At 46.5% G+C, this 15,043-nt stretch overlaps 1 long non-coding RNA gene across 1 annotated transcript; it reads left to right on the forward strand.

The window, feature by feature from the left end:
* The first annotated feature begins 9,080 nt into the window (after nucleotides 1–9,080).
* Nucleotides 9,081–10,169, forward strand: LOC140623353 (uncharacterized). The gene is made up of 2 exons (XR_012022999.1): nucleotides 9,081–9,365; nucleotides 9,881–10,169. It is a non-coding gene; the product is annotated as an uncharacterized lncRNA (long non-coding RNA).
* Nucleotides 10,170–15,043: the final 4,874 nt, after the last annotated feature.

Raw genomic sequence — 15,043 nt, forward strand, 5'->3', positions numbered from 1 at the left:
GGGCAGCAAAGAACCAACCCACAGAGCCCCGGTTCCCTACAGCTCGTATTCTAGCAGGGGGTCTTGAGTTGAATATAAAGTTAAGGTTTCAGGTGGTGGTGAGTGCTAGGATGGACAAGATACAGAGAGCAGTATTTTAGAGTGGGTGGTCAGGGAGGGCTTCCTGGAGGTGGTAATATTTGAACCTCACTGGAGGGAGGGTGAGAGCGAGTCATGGGAAAATCAAGGAGAACAGTCCGGACAGAGGAAACTACACTTTGCAAAGCCCTGAGGTTGGATACTTGCCCTGCTTTGGGACTAGCGAAGTGACCAGTGTGGCTGGAGAGCAAGTGGCAGGGCGAACATGGGTAGAGATTGGGAACCTGGGCATTCTGGTCAAGGTGGCCGACCACATAGTGTGGGGGTCAGCCGACCACCTGCCACCTGGCTTTGAAAAACAGGATGTTTATTGTAACCCAGACACCCCGGGCTTCTGTGCTGAGGCTGCCTTTGCTTTCAGACCAGGTGATGAGCAGTGAGACAGGCCCGACCATCACATGGTGTCCCCACCACACAGTGACCATCCACAGAAATAGCCTCAAGAACACACAGACCCTGGGAATATAATTAAGAAAGGACACATTTGTTTTGGATGTAATTTATTTCATTTTAAGTGTATGTGATTTAATGCTGCCTGGAGAATGTGCTTAACCAGCTAGAAAAACCCCTGAATGTTTCCCAGCCCACACCAGTGCTGCCGCAGGACTGGGTGCCAGCTCCCAGTGGGGGAGGGGGGCTGCAGAACTCTGCAGGGGGGCATGGGAAGGTCCTAGACACTATCCCTACCAGGTCTTTGTTCATAGCAGACCTCAGTCCATGTGGGACAGTTCATTGACACATTGTGCTGGGCCAGCTGGGGGCTGCTGGGGATAGGGGCCGGTCCTTAGTGCCTCAGACACTGTTCCTGATCCTTCCCACTGCACAGGGGGCTGGACAGCTGGGGGGAGGGCTGCAGGAGCAGAAGGAAGGGGATCTCAGGGTTCAGGTGGCCCTTGTGGCAGTGGGAGTGAACATGCACACTCCATGTTCTGATACGACATAATAATAAAGGTGTGTCGTCACTTCATGATATGAGCATCTCACACTCAGGATTCCTCTTCTGTAGGATGGGACACTGGGCTTTGTTGTGGGCATCGGAGGTGGTCATTTGGGAGCAGGTGGCTGGCAAGGGATGCTCAGGAGGCTAGCCTGCCTCTGCCACCTTCCCCCTCCTATTCCTCTTGACATGGGAAAATCTGCACATATTCATGGATAGGACTTGATGGATTTGGGGATAAGCATACACATGTGAAACCCTCGCCATTATCCATCACCTCAGCCGAGCTTCCTCCTACCTCCGTTGTTATTATTATTATTATTGTGTGCGGGGGTGGGCACCATGCTGTGTGGCAGCTTTCCCATGTGAGCCCACCTGTCCCACCACTCCCGCTTAGCTTCCAGAAGTTTCCCCGCCAGCCATGGACACACCCACAGCTGCTGTGACAATGACCACTGTCCTTGTGGTCCTAAACAGCTGCCTGGCACCCAGTCAATGTCAAAGCTGCTTCATTCTGAGATTTTAAGCCTTAATTTGGCCGATAAATTCCAAGGAACAGAGAAGACACGAGCAAACCATCCTGCCTTCCTCTCAGCTCCCAGAGGGAGGGTCCCACGTCTCTGCTCCCATGCACTTGGGGTAAGAGGCACATGTGTCCTCGTTCAGCAGCATCTATTAAGTGCTACCTGTGTACCTGGGTGAGGATTTGAACCTCGATTCTGAAAAAGTCCAGTGTCAGGGGCTCCCTCTATCCACTCCGCTGTGCCCTCCTCCCTCATCCTGCTGCAGTGTCCGTGGCCCAGCAGGGTAGAGGCAGAGCAGAAGAGGGCTGAGTCTCCGTCGGGTGCACCCCCTAGACGAGAGAGGTGCAGAAGGCAAGGCCTGCCATCGTGCTTCTCTCTGCCATGGTCAGAAATCACTGCCTGCTCTCCCCACTTACCCATGCATTCCACACACATGGCTGGGGGCCCTGCCCGTGGTGCCAGGACCTACTCAGGGTCTGAACGACCCCCCAACTGCTCCAGGCAAGACAGCTGTGCCCGTGATGGCAGAAGGGTGTCTGCTGGGACCTCCTATGTGGAAGCTCTGACCCCCAGCATCTCAGGATGAGGCTGCCTTAGGAGACAGGACTTTTAAATAGGTGATTAGGTTAAAACAAAGCCATGGGTGGGACCTAGTCCAGTGGGTACATGTCTTTCCAAGAAGAGGAGATGTGACACAAACCCATGCAGAAGGACACGGGGGAGGTCGGCATCTAGAAGTCAAGGACAGAGGCCTGGGGGCAATCAGCCCGTCAACACTCAATGGATCCATCAGAGAAGACACTTGTTATTGTTTGAGCGCCTCCTCTGCAGTGATTTGTCATGGCAACTCTAGAAAATGATTGCAGCCCTTGTATCCATCTTACAGGAAAGATCTTTATTTTAGAACAATGTGTTTTTAAACTCATGGATCTGATAAATATAAGAGTGTTGGCTCTGCTCCAGCCAATTTCTCCAGCCCGTCTGGCAGCACCCCCCAGTGTACCCTGCTCTCCGTGTGCTCTGGCCTTTCTCACTGCCCTTCAGATGTGCACATCCTTCCTTTCTTCTGAGACTTCATGTTCAGTGCTTCCTCGAGTCTCTTGCTCTGCCTGAAGTCACCTGTGGCTGGCTTCTTCTCTGCAGTCCAGTGTCGGCAGGAGAAATCCTCGCTCCCATCCAACTACCTTAGCTGAAGTAGCCCCTCTAGACCATATCACATCTGCCTGCTGTCTGTTCTCCATGGCGGGACTCTCACTTGTTTCTCTGCTGTCAGCAACTGGAGTCTAAACCCTGTGAAAGCAGGGACTCTTTTGTTTTTTGCCTACCACTGTATGCCCAGTGCTTAAAACAGTGAATGAATATCAGTTGCATGCATGCATGAATGAATGAATGAATGAATGAATGAAGTGAGAGCTTCCCAGAGCACTCTGCCTGCCCTACAGGCAGGATCCCTTAGGTTCATGGTAGGAGAAGCTCAGGGATATCTCATGAATCAGGGAAGATCTGACCAGCCCCTTCTCATTCCTTCCCTGCAAAGCAATCTCACCTGGGAGGGGCAGGTGTGGGCAGAGGGTCTGCTTCCTGCTGCTCAGGGTGCACTGTGCCAACTCTGGGTGTCCTGAGGCACCCTCTCTCCCTTCCTCCCACCATGCAGCTGCAGGAAACCTCTTCTGGGGGAGGGGGCAATGTGGTTTCTGCACAGAGGTCTAAGTTTCAGTGGAGGGTGATGGGGACACATCTAGCCTGAATGTCTCCTTGTTCAGGAGGGCCTGAGATCCGAGATCCTCATTAGGACACAGAAGAATTTTGCAAAGTGGGAGATGGTGATGATGGAGACCGGCCGCACTGGAGTTTGAGCTGGGGCTTCTGCTCTATAGAAGAAGTGTGTATAGGATGTTTATAAATAGAGGGTATAGCATTTTTATATCAGAAAAAAATAAGGGATCTCATTTTCTAGAGGAACATCTTTTTTGAATCTTCAAGAATTGCTTATAAACCTCCAGGCTCATTTCATGTAGCTATCCCTGTTAATCTTAACACTTTCAACTAAAAACAAGCAAACATATTTTTTCCTAAGTGTTTCCAGCTGTGAGATGTCAATTTCTACAACTTCGTTTCCAGATGTGTTGTTATATTTAATAAACTCCAAATCTTAAATGTAAACTTTGAAATATTGCGGTGCATTTATTTAAAAAAAAAAAAAGCCTTCTGCAGCCATTTGACATTTTAGGAAAGTGACACGCATCCTTTTTTTTTCTGAAGCTAAAAGCTCTTGCTCAGATTGCTGGGGATCTGAAAAAGGTGTGCTGGTTTTGCTCATTACATTTCCTAGTTTTGGTAATATGCAACATTATTTCCTGTGTTTTGGAAATGCTGCGATTCATATTTTGTGTTTATTCAAATGTAATGTTAATTTCTAATATGCATGTGCAAAATGTCTGTAACAGAATGCAGTAAGGTTTTCACCATAAGAAATTATAAAAGTAAAAACAATACAAATTTTCAGATTTTTTTCTACATTACTCAGATTTGGTAGCCAATATATCTTGCGGGTTTTTGTTTTTGTTTTTTTAAAAGATTTTATTTTAGTTTTTAAAAAGATTTTATTTATTTATTTGTGAGAGACACACAGAGAGAGGCAGAGAAAAGGCAGAGGGAGAAGCAGGCTCCTCACAGGGAGCCCAGTGCGGGACTCGATCCCTGGACCACAGGATCATGACCTGATCTGAAGGCAGATGCTCAACCACTGAGCCACCCAGACATCCCTGTTTGTTTTAACAAGCTCATTATAAAGTGTATTAATTGTCATTAGTGGGGAAATGTAAAGAAATTCTTTTATACTTAAAAAAAGTTGCTGTGACTGAAAAAATAAAGCCCTCTGTTTTCAGAAAATATTTATGCATTAATTTGTTACAGAATTATCTAAGTATCATCATTAAGGTACCATTTGGGCTAATCTTTCTTTAAGAAATGATATATGCTTTTGCAATATCACTATTCTGTAAAAGAAAATTGCTCGATATGTTTACATCTGGTAGTAGAGCTTTCATCCTTAAACTGTGTGTTCCTATACACTGAAAACTAGTTTCTGTGCTTGCAGCAGGGACCAAAAAAGCTAATCCCCTTGTTTTGTTCGTTGGAGGCCATGGGTTTTTAAATCATAAATTATTTTAGGCACTGTTGTAAAAAGAAAGCTACCATCTACTAACTTATGGGAAAGATGTTAAAATCCAAAAAAAAAAAAAAAGATGTTTTAGAATAAATGAAAGGGCATCACTGTGATTTTAGGCACTAGTCTTTTGACAAAATTCTTGTGTAAATTTTGATACTGTGAAATTCTGCATTATCTGTGTGTTTATCTTAGCAGTATCTAAGAGATGTGAGTACCAGGCTGGCTAATGATCTGCACCGTGTTTATGTTATAATTCAAGTTTAAAAATAATAGAGATGGAGACAGAAAGCCAAACAATATAAAACATTACAACTCTAGTTTTTCAAAAGCAAAATCTATTCCTTCACTCATTTAAGCTGTTGACTTCCTGATACGTGTCAGGCACTGCAGTGAGCTTTGATAGGCTGGCAGGCAAAACGAACGTAAAATACCCAAAATCATATAGTGACACCAAAAATCATAGTGACATCCTAAGACAAGAACAAAATAAAAAGTGCAAGAAAAAAAAAAGAATGGATCTCATTAATTTAAGACTTTTTTTTCAGATTTTAGCAGTTTTGCCATAATTTAGGAGACAGCATCTTTGTTTTATAATGGTGCCTGATATAGTTTGCCACTTAAAATCCACAGCCTCAACAAAATAAAAACAGCAAACAAGTGAGATATTTAACATATGCGTTTCATTCATTCAAAAAGATCTCCTACTGTTAGGGAGAAAAAAGCCCCAGCACTTTAGACTAGATTTCTTTGTGGTAAAAGGAGGCAGAAATAAAGAATACTCCCAAAAGACCTGCTGTGAACGGGCAATGGGGGGAGCCCCAAGGAGGACGGACATAACGCTTGGGAAGAAAGCTAGGGACACTGGCACAAGATGCCATCCCAGGAAATAATTTGCAAAACAGATGGCTAGCATTTAAATCATCTATGGTTTGCAAATGGATGGGTCTTGGGGACCCTGACCACTTGGGGCTGTGTCCAGGGCAACCATTCTCATCTTCAGCGACGTGGAAACCGTGCGGAAAGGCTCAGCTGTGGATGGGGGGTTGTGGGAAGCAGCTCCAGCGGAGTGCGGAGTGAGGGCGGCCCCCATCAGCTACCCCAGACTGGGGGCTTTCACAGCGCAAGTGTTTTCCCCCAATTCCAGGCTGGGAAGCCCCAGATCGGGTACCAGGACAGTCTGGTTCCGCTGAGGACTCTATTTTGCTACCCTCTGCCTGTGTCCTCACGTGGCGGGAGAGATCATCTTTCCCATCTCTTGTCTCTTCTCAGGAGGGCACTGATACTACTGTGAGGGATCCGCACCCCCTGACTTAATCACCCCAAAGATCTCACCTCAAAACGCCCTCACACTGGGGATCAGGGGCGGGGGGAGCAGACTTTCAGTACCTAGGAAGCCCGTAGCTCTGGGTCAGTGCTCTGGAAATGTGAACACTTAACTGTTAGGGTTTTGAATTTCACTAACAATGAAAGAGTATCTGTCCAGCAAAGGGGTTTATTCTGTCCCCGCAGATAAAAATAGGCAATGGGGAGGAGGCTGCCTTGAGCCTCTTTTGTTCTGTCAATAACTGTTTAAGGAAGGCCTACTGTGTGTCAGCTCAGGGTTCCTGACAGGGACCTTCTAGTTTCCCAGGCTCTCTGGGCTCCTTCCCCACCCTCCCCTTCTCCTCTCAGCTGCAGTTTCCATGGCGACGGGCTAAGCCTCCCTCTGTTGCTAGGGGCGATGAGCAATCTGGAGTGGGAGCAGACCACAGGGTTGATAATCTCACTGAGACAGGGTGGTGGGCATGGGAGGGATGGGGACAGGGATTCAGAAGGAGCTCAGCTCTGCAACCAGCCCTGCAGTGCTCCAGGCGCATTGTCAGGTGCCTTTGGATGGGGTCTGCACAAGAACAAAACCACACGTGAGGGGCTCTGAGGGTCAATTAGAAGTCCTGCATCTCCAGCAACCTCCAGTTCTAACAGCATTATCCATGTTCAGGATCCATCGGTTGTCTGTTTTCCGTATGCCAAGCCCTTGTCTAGGGGTAGAGAATAAATGTGAGGCAGACCAAGTGTAGCCTCTGCTACCCTGTGCTTTGTTCTGGTGGGACACACATTTGTCTGTTCTAAAAGCTTGCCCCCCCCCAAAAAAAAATAAAAGCTTGGCCCTTGACTTAAGAAAGATGTTGAGTATCTTCTAGGAGGCAGGCTCATACTAGACCTTGGGGCAACGGCAAGGAATACAATGAGCCTCCCTCCCCTGGTACAAGGGAGACAATGAACGAATTAATTAATTGATTAACTTATTAATTAATTAATGGTGTTAATACAACCTCAGAAGCTCACCAGACCTGTGAAGAAAAGTAAAGCAGAGAACTGGAAGGTGTTACAAGGGCTGTCTTCGATGTGTGTTAAAGCTGTGGTACTATCTGAGCAGAAGACAAACAGTAAACATGAGACTCTCTGGAGGAAGAAAAATCCAGGCAGAGGCAATATCAGGTACAAAGGTCCCAAGGCAAAAACATGCTGAGCATGTGCAAGGGAGGCCAAGGTAGCTGCATCATGCAAGGCTTCATAAAACTTGCAGGTTTATTAACAAATTTATTAACAAATTATTAATAATGATCCTAGTGCTGCTGATTAAATTTCTCCTATGAGTCAGATGCAGAACCGGGCACTGGGTTTGCATGGATGCATCAAAACAGATACCCTCTGCCTTCACAGAGCTCACAGTTATTCGGAGATCCTGATATTAATCAGAGAATATCAGATCTGATATTAATCAGATCATCAAAAAAACAGACACCTTCCAAGAATATCGAGTATGCATTTAGTGCCTTTGCTCTGCTTGCAGTGAGTGTCTGTTGTGCTGGGCACCCACAGACCAATATCAGTCCTCTAAGGTAGGTGATATTATTATCCCAAATTTAGACATGAGGGGATGGAGGCATAGAAAGGTTGGACAGTCTCTCGAACATGATGCTGCTAGCCAATGGCAGGGCTGGGGTTTGAATGGAAGCCATGTGGCTTCCAGAGCCCATAGAGTTCACCTGGTAGGGATACTCCTTGCAACCATGTTCTAGTCCCAAACCGGAAGCCTGTGAATAAGTGCATGTACATGAACAGCTGGTACAACCCCAGTGCTGAAAGACGACCTGGTAATGTGGTGGGGCGGGGGAAGCCATTGCTAAAGAAACCAAGTGGGGGCAGGATACACAGTGCTGAATGATAAACAGCCTGTGATGAGTGGAATCTTCGTCTTTGGGGAAGATTCTCCAAAGTAAGCCTGCTGTAACTAGCCCACTAGCCACCTTTCATCAAATTCTTGTTTATAAGTTGGTGGACCATGCGTTCAATGCTGTTTTCTATTGCCTTACAAGGTAGGACCAATTGATACTCTGATTTTACACACAAGGAGTTTGACTAGCAAAGTCTCAGAGAGATGGAAACACCTGCTCAACATCTTTTATATTTATTTTTTTAAATTGAGGTGAAATGCACATAACATAAAATGTGCCATCTTGACCACTTCAAGTGTACAATTCAATGGAGTTAAGTACATTCTGTGATGAAACAACCATCACCACTACCCATGTATAGAATTCTCTTCATCTTGCAAAACAGAAATTGTGTCCTTGTTAAGCACTAACCATTCATCACTGCTCCCCCATCCTGGGGAACCCACTACCCTGCTCTCCCTCTTTCTGATTTTGACTATTCCAAGTACCTCATGTAACTGGACTCATACGGTACATGGCTTTTTGTGACTGGCTTATTTCACACATCATCATGTCCTCAGGCTCATCCACATTGTGGCATGTGCCAGAAGTTTCCTGCTTTTTGAGGCTGAATAACATTCCACTGTGTGCACACACCACTTTTTACTTATCCATCATCTGTTGATGGACATTGGGCTGCTTCCACCTTGGGCTATTGTGAATAATGCTGCATGAACATTGGTGCCCAAGTCTGTCTTTGAGAACCTGCTTTCGATTCTTTGGGGAATGGACCTAGAAGCAAAATTGCTGGATCATATGGTAATTCCATGCTTGATTTTTTGAGGAACCACCAGACTGTTTTCCATGGCAGCTGCACCATTTTGTATCCTCATCAGCAATGCACAAGAGAAGAATCCATATTTTTATTTATTCACAAATAATGAATGAGAAACTAGTGAATTCCAGGCTGGGATTTTAAACAGTTTAATACAAGATTCCAGAATATTCTATGCTCTGATGTTCTCTCTGCTGATTTTCAACCACTGACACCTCCTCAGCCTAGCAGCAGTTTCCATGGTAACAGATTGTGTTTGTCTGGGTTGCTAAGGAAACAGAGCCCCAAGGAGGGAAAGGCTGGATCTACTGTGTGCAGCCAGCCTCGGTGAGGGATGGAGAGGCTGGGGGTCCCCATCAGAGGTTCATGCACATCCTTGTGTTGTCCTTGATAGCATCTTTGCACAAGGGCACAAAGTTGCCTCTGAGCCTCATGGAGTCTAGAAAGCCCCACATCTTCACACCAGAAGTGGCCAGTGACATAAAGATTCCGTGTCCTCACCATATTCTCCTCCATCCTTTTACTTATTCACTCAACAAATATTTATTGAAAGCCTGCTCTGGTAAGCCAATGTGCCATGCCCTGGGACCATTGCGATGAGAAAGATACAGATACGATGTTGCTGGATAGCAGAACATGCCACCCCCCCCAAAATACATCACTGTGGGATTTGGGTTATCTTGAGCTGCAGGCCGTTGGAGAAGAGCAAATGCAGGGAGGGCCATTCTCTAAGCCCCTCATGCACCTACAGTACAGGTGCATGACAAGAGTTTCATGTCATTAGCCCTGCCTGAGAGTTTCATCCACCAGGAAAGACTGGCAGGAGGGGTGACCAGAGGCAGACACTACACCCAGACAAACAAACCATCACAAACCACCAAACCCCCTTTCCGAAAAATCATATACTCTTTCCAAAAAGACCCTATCTCCTGTGCCTCTCCCTGTTGGGATGGAATGCAAGCCTGAATCCTGGGCCAACTCCAGGATTTACTTTTCTCTAGGTGTCTCCCACGTGTACATTGGGTGTACACATAAATAACTTTTGTTTTACTCTAGTTCTTCTGTCCTTCATTACAGGGATTTCAGCCAAGAATTCCAAAAGGTAGAGAGAAAATTATCTTTCCTCCCCCACAATGTTTGTTTGTTTTTCTACAAGAGCCTGCATGGAGATTCTTCCATTCGATAATATACTCTACAAATAGTCACTGTAAGTCCACCCTGTGCTAGACTATGTTAGCAAGGAGAGAGAGAAACATGACCCTTCCTGGAGATGACAGTTGTGGGGTGGGGTCAACCTTAGTCGAGTAGCCAGTCCTTATCTGTGCCTCACACTTTTTATTTCTTATTAAAATACATCCTTGGAATAGCTTGATTGTGGTGTTGATTACACAGATGCATACATTTGTCAAAACCCATTAGTTGCATGCTTCCAACAGGTATTTTCTGTTGTAGGTAAATTATACCTACAACAAAATCAGTAAGTTGATTTTTTAAAAAAATGCATTTTGGGGTAGGGTCAAGATGTTACTATTTGGGTCTTTGTGGACTCCTAAAGAAATCCCAAGTGTCAAAAAAAGCTGCTTATAGAAGCAGCATTTTCTGACCACTCATCCCCCCACTGGCGATGAGCCCTTTGACTCTAGAGCCAGCCTCCTGTGCATCGCACCTGCCCCAGGATGACTTGGGACAGGGGAGATGGGGTGAGTCAGATGAAGGAGATGTGTGCAATCATTTGGTTTACATATGGCAGGCTTTTATTCTCCTTAAGAATTTGGTTGCCTAAGAGAGATTGGGATAGCAATCTCTCCTTAGATCTATAAGTACCCCCCCCCCAGAGATACTAAAACCTCCTAAGATACCGAAGGTAAAAAACATAACATGCAAGTGGATTGATGGTTTGATGGGCAAGTGGGTGGGTGGATAAGAGGATGGATGGATGAATTCAAATGCCAACTATATAGATTTCCACTCCCAAAATAAAATTGCAAGTACAAGTAGAAATGAGGTATGTGACACCCCTCCTCCACACAGGGTGACTTCTTGAAGTCCAGTATTCCCTCATTCACAGGCTTTATTAAGTTCCTGCTGTATGCTGGGCCACTATTACTAGATCACACACAATCTTTAGCCACATCCTAGAACATTCCAGCTTCTCCAGGATCCCTCCTCAGTCTCTTCCTCCCAACTGTAGCCGTTTCCAAGACAACAGCCTGACCAATCCCTGCTCAAGAAAAGGCTGGCTCACCGACTTCTAGCCAGGGTCTGGGGGGGGATGGGAGAATTATCATAAACTGGGGGGCTGCACATCACAACATAAAGGGATGTTGCAAAATGATGGGAGGAGGGAGGAATGTCCACCTGTGCTCTGGGCAACCACAAATCTCTCCCATGCCACAGAGGTGCACGAATGCTACCTATCTTCATCATTTGCTCACTGAGTCAGTCAAGAAATACTGAGTCCAGTTGTGTGCTGGGCACCATCTGAGGCATCTGTATTAAAAAGGAAAGTAACAACGGGTGCCCACTTGACTTTCCTAGGTTTTCCGCAGTCAGAAAAGTCATTCATTAATATACTCCAAAAAAATCCATTTACTCCTGCAACATGGATCTGGGGTACCCACTATGGGTTAGGTGCTGTGCTAGACACAGGACTCAACTGTGTGGCATGGGACAGAGTCCATATCCTCCTGGAGGCTTCATCTAGTGGGAGATACAGGAAGCGTCAGGGATGAGAAATAAGAGGAACAGAGTGAAGGTGCAGGGTGGGAATAGGGAAGAGCATGTGGGGAGGAGAAGGGGGAGGGAGGAACCCACTGAAGTAGTGTCTGAGCACACTTGAAATAAGAGAGCAGGGCTAGGCTGGAAGCCCAAGTGAGGATCCTCTACCTAGCTTGCCCATGATGGCCTTCTCATTGTGTCCTCACTCGATAGGGAAAGAGTGCTCTGGTGTCTACTCTTCTTCCAAATGCAATGATTCCACCCTCGTGACCTCATCTAAATCTAATCACTTCCCCAAAGCCAATGTCCTAATACCAGCGCACTTGAGAGGGGAGGGTTAGGACTTCAGCATGAATTTTGGGGGGACGCAATTCAGTCTATTTGGGTACCTTGGGAGGATTCAGGAAAACTCAGTCCTGAATTTTGTAGGGAGTAATCCCCACCTGTCAATGCAAATATGAAGCAGAGTGCAAATGAAAAGGCAGCTTTATCCTGAGCCTCAAAGGATCTCTACAAAGGTAGAGACCTGCACGGAAGAGGTAAGCCACCATAGATGCGACAGGGCCATGTGGCAGAAATCGACAGGGTGCCAGGCGTGAACAGGGATCTCAGCCTTCAGCCTCAGGGAACTAAATCTGCCAGCAACTGCATGATGCTGGAAAGAGACCTAGAGACCCAGAAGGGTAAGCAGCACCACCTGTGAGACCACCCGCAACCCAGAGACCACCCGCAAGCCAGATAACTGCCTCATATCAAGTGTTCTGTTTGCGAGGGTTTGTTACCTATGCAGCAGGCGGAAGACCGACCTGCCATCTGACTGAATGGGTATCTTTAAAAAGAGAAGGCCCTCTCTTTGCCCACAGTTAGGCTCACTGTTAAGTAAGGAAACTGAAACAGTGCACAGCCAAGAACTGTGCCTAAAGGAACTGAAACAGCCAAGAACTGTGCCTGACTCAAATTCCAGTAGCACAAAACCTGTCTTCAGAAATCAACATGCTGAAGATGACAGAGGTCATGATTTTCTATCTTTTTCCAAAGACTTTTCCTTCAAGAAAAGTAACTGGAGAGAATCTGCCTTAAAAATGAGAATCTGGGGGATCCCTGGGTGGCTCAGCGGTTTGGCGCCTACCTTTGGCCCAGGGCGCGATCCTGCAGTCCCGGGATCGAGTCCCGTCAGGCTCCCGGCATGGAGCCTGCTTCTCCCTCTGCCTGTGTCTCTGCCTCTCTCTCTCTCTCTCTCTCTCTCTCTCTGTCTATCATGAATAAATTTTAAAAAATAAAAAAAAATAAGAATCTGGGGGGATGCCTGGGTGACTAGTGGTTGAACAGATGTCTGCCTTTGGCTCAAGTTGTGATCCCAGGGTTCTGGGATCGAGTCCCACATTGGGCTCCCTGCAAGGAGCCTGCTTCTCCCTCTGCCTATGTCTCTGCCTCTCTCTGTGTGTCTCTCATAAATAAGTAAATAAACATCTTTAAACATTTTTTAATTAAAAAATTTAATTCATTTACTCATTTTACCGCCCAAAAATTAAAAAAAAAATTAAAAATGAGAATCTGGGGACATCTGGGTGGCTCAGTGGTTGAGCATCTGCCTTTGGCTCAGGTCGTGATCCTGGGGTCCTGCAATCCGGTCTCTCGCATCAGGTTCCCCGCAGGGAGCCTGCTTCTCCCTCTTCCTATGCCCCTGCCTCTCTCTGTGTGTCTCTCATGAATAAATAAAATCTTTAAAAAAAGAGAGAAGCTATTTCGCACAGTCCATACACCTGCCTGGACAGGATCCGGCCTCCGGTGGGCCCAGTGTCCACTCCCTAGTGAGGGAGTAGGGACAGCACGCTTACTAGGGACAAAGACCCATATTTTTGTTGATTCATTTATTGCCATTTCAGAGCCTGGTAAATTCCAGGCTCCAAGACTCTCTCTGCTCCTTTGCAGCCCCTCCCTCCCTGTGCTGCAGTTTCCATGGCAATAGCCTGAGCCCAGCTAGCTCCTGATGCAGAGACTGGGGAAGTCTCCTGGGGCAGCTGAGCTGCTGACACCCAGGTAGCCAGGGTACCTTGGAAGAGAGGAGACCCTTAAAGGCACAGACATCTCACCAATAGTCCATGCACATCTAAAATGGTGGTAAAGCATACACATGATAAAATTTTACCATTTTCACTGTTTTTAGGCATGCAGTTCTATGGGATTGAGTGCAGTCACACTGTTGTGCACCATCCCCACTATTGATTGGCCTCAGAGCTTCTTCCCAAACTGAAACTGTCCCCATTAAACCACAATTCCCCAGCCCTGACAGCCACCATCCTACTTCTGTCTCTATGAATCCGACAACTCTAGGCTATAGTGAGTGACATGATTTTCTTCCCTCTTAAGGCTGAAGAATATTCTCATATATGGATAGGCCATATTTTGCCCATCCATTCATCTTTCAATGGACACTGGGTTGCTTCCATGTTTTGGCTACTGTGAATAATGCTGCTATGAACATGGGTGTGCAAACATCTCTTTGAGACCACACTTGCAGTTCTTCTGGGCGTATACCCAGAAGTGGAAGTGGTGCATCGTAGGGTAATTCTATGCTTCACTTTTTGAGGGACTGCCATACTGTTTGCCAAAGCGGCTGCACTACTTTGCTTTCCCACTAGCGATCATGCACGTCTTTCTTGCCTGCCACACTGCTTCCTTTGATGGAGTCTTTGCAGATGGGCAACCAGATGGCTCTGGAGCTTCTGCAGACTCTACATCACTGCAAGTGTTTAGTTGAGTAGCGATCGGGGGTGTTGGTGGCATAAACACCATCGCCTACCATCTGGTCTTGATTGGTTTTTTGTTGATTGATTGATTGATTGATTTTTTATTTTTTTTATAAAATTTTTATTTATTTATGATAGTCACAGAGAGAGAGAGAGAGGCAGAGACACAGGCAGAGGGAGAAGCAGGCTCCATGCACCGGGAGCCTGATGTGGGATTCGATCCTGGGTCTCCAGGATCGCGCCCTGGGCCAAAGGCAGGCGCAAACCGCTGTGCCACCCAGGGATCCCCTGATTGATTTATTTTTAAAGTAATCTCTACACCCAATGTAGGGCTTGAACTCATGACTCAAGATCAAGCATTGCATGCTCCACCAATTGAACCAGTCAGGTGCCCCCAGTATTCATTAGTTCAATTATTTGTTTATATGCTCACTCCCTCAACACTATTTATCAAGCATCTACAATCTGCTAGGCACTGGAAGGTAAACAATGCACAAGAACAGACCCAGTCTCTGCTTTCACGGAGCTCTACTTGTCTGTACTTGAGTTTCCTCATCTATAAAATGTGCACGATACAGATTCTACCCCCGTGGGGGACAGTGAAGACCAGATGACTTGTATTTGTAAGGTGTGAGGGTGCAGCTTGGTGCATGTGACCTATCATCTGCCCTGGCCCTGTGCTGGCCATGGTGGAAGGAGTGAACCCTCCCCTCTGGAGCAGACAGAGCAGGACCCCCATCTCAGGACCCACTTGTGCAAGGCAGGACCACAG

This window comes from Canis lupus, chromosome 1, assembly GCF_048164855.1.
Source record: "Canis lupus baileyi chromosome 1, mCanLup2.hap1, whole genome shotgun sequence".
NCBI classification, from domain to species: domain Eukaryota; kingdom Metazoa; phylum Chordata; class Mammalia; order Carnivora; family Canidae; genus Canis; species Canis lupus.